We start from the raw sequence: 2,408 nt of genomic DNA on the forward strand, positions 1-2,408 counted from the left end.
GGAACACATGTACATGAAATCCTTACTATAGTAGTTTAGGTAATTAGCTGCAAAATATGCAAAGTCATCAAGAGTTTGACCTTAACTGTAAATCACAGAACAAGAAATGAGCACATCTGGCAGGAAGAATTATTGGAATTCTCATAAAAGAATCCCACCTTTGAGGATCATGGATTTAAGAGCATGGGTTTGATAGCTCTTGATGGCAGTGACGTTCATGGTGCTAATGGTCATTTTTTGAAATACAAAGTTCAAAATTATGAAGGTTCAATGTTTAGAGAGGTGACTGACAGAGGAGCAAAAGAGACTTACCATTTGTCAAGATACAATGGGAGCTCCCCAGGCTGAAACCTGACACTGAAGGCATCTTCTAGTAAGCAAAATGACATGACCCAAAATGCCCCTTTTTCAAACATAAAGGTTTTTCAAGAGGAAGTCTCAGAATGGTTCAGTGGGAGCATTCATGATCTTTTAAAATCAACAAATTTAATTTAGATTCCCTCTTGTTTAATTAAAGAACTGGCAATAAATAAACTCAATCATAGTATGAAGGGGACACCTGGATGTCTTAAGAGGTGACAAACATGATTACTCACATGAGAAAGGAACCAGGAGCCTCCTAATGCCTTCTGAGGGAGTCCAGATAGACTCCCAAAGTGAGGGATACACCATAGTTTTACCATAGTAAAAGTCTCATCAGCTGCACACAAGAGCCTACAGAACAATTGTTCATCCTTTCGAACATTTTTCTAAGAGAGGCTTATCTCTGTAACACTTTAAACTGGCACCTGGGGTATGAGAAATTATTTCTTTTAAAGGTGCAGTTGTGTTAACTTGAATAGGAAGTAGATGCCAGTGAAGATTAGCTTGCAAGACTATCTTCTTTTTTGTTACTAGTCCTTTCAATGCATTTTCTTTCATATTTTATTAAACATGAGCCTGGAGTAAAATACGTTTTGATCATTACTTACGCATTTGAACACCTCAGCTCAGTTCATTTTTCCCCTAAGATTCCAGTCAGAGTTTTTCCTCACGTGATGGCAAAGTAGAATTGACAGCGAAGACACAGAAGCTGTTGTCTCATTTGCATTCCAGTTTCCTGTACCTAATATCAGAGGAAAATGGTCAGAAATGAGAGCACTTCCTTATTCTTTCTATAGGAGACAAAAGTTTACTTTTGGAGTCTTTGTACTACAGACAGTAATGTGGTTCATCTTTGTGTTTTTACTAGTTTAATTTGAGTAGACTCGAGAGTGCCTCTTAACAATCTAGCACAATTTATTTTTTTTTTCTTTGTAGTGCTGGAATTTAACACAATACTTGGAGTTCAGTAGGAATGATTCTATCATTCACCCACACCTTCAGCCATTAAATGGCTGCACTTAATTTTTAAAATGATTTATATATTTTTAATTGCCCCAAAGATTTACCCACATGAGTTCAAGTGTGTTTTGTGTGTGTCCCTGGTTCACACAAAGGCCAGAAGAAGGTTCGGAATACCTGGACCTGAAGTGACAGATGGTTGTGAGCTGTCATGTAGGTAGTGGGAACTAAACGCAGGTCCCGTCAAAGCAGGACATGCTGAGCTGTCTTTCCAGTTCTGAGATCCTGCTTTTAAATGAATTATTTATTTATATGGAACTTACATTTGCATTTATAGAAACAAGGATAACAGAAGGAAGCCAAGATGAGGTTTATTTTATTTTATTTTATTTTAATACAAACCCAAATTAATGTGTAATTATCTATAAGGACAATGTGGATTCTTTCTTTGCTAAACTATGAAAGAAAAAAAATGACAGGATTTCAAAATGGATTTTTTGAATAAGAACTTAAATTGTGATGGTATAATGAATTCAGATTTATGAATGTATGCATTAAGTTTCCTTAATGCCATTTGCCTTCAAGCTGTACATCAAGAACAACAAAGATTTGAATTACAAATTTTTGTTGATTATGCAGGTAGCATGATCTTCAGAAGGTGTACTTAACTGGACAGCTTCATAGTACAGTTTAAAGGTTTTAAATATTAAATTCAGTGATCTTATTTAATATATCAAAGCCTAATATTTCAGATCTTGGAAAAACAAAGAAAATTTCCTCAAATCAGCCAGAAGAGAGAAAGTGAGATAGAGAAAGATGGAGAGAAGGAAAGAGAGAGAGAGAGAGAGAGAGAGAGAGAGAGGGAGAGAGAGAGACGGAGGGAGGGAGAGGGAGAGAGAGAGAGAGAGAGAGACGGAGGGAGAGAGAGAAAGAGGATTGTTACCCAGTGACATAAAGAACAGAGTTATTAAGAAATCTGTCTTTTACATTAGATCCTAAAATATTAACAGCTTTGTGCTCAATGTGTGGGAATTTGTAAAATATGCCTATAACAGCTGGCATCAAGTACTTTTCTCAAGACAGTC

Source organism: Microtus oregoni, unplaced genomic scaffold (genome assembly GCF_018167655.1).
Source record: "Microtus oregoni isolate MIOR12 unplaced genomic scaffold, Mior012 000013F_ref0000133, whole genome shotgun sequence".
Lineage (NCBI taxonomy): Eukaryota > Metazoa > Chordata > Mammalia > Rodentia > Cricetidae > Microtus > Microtus oregoni.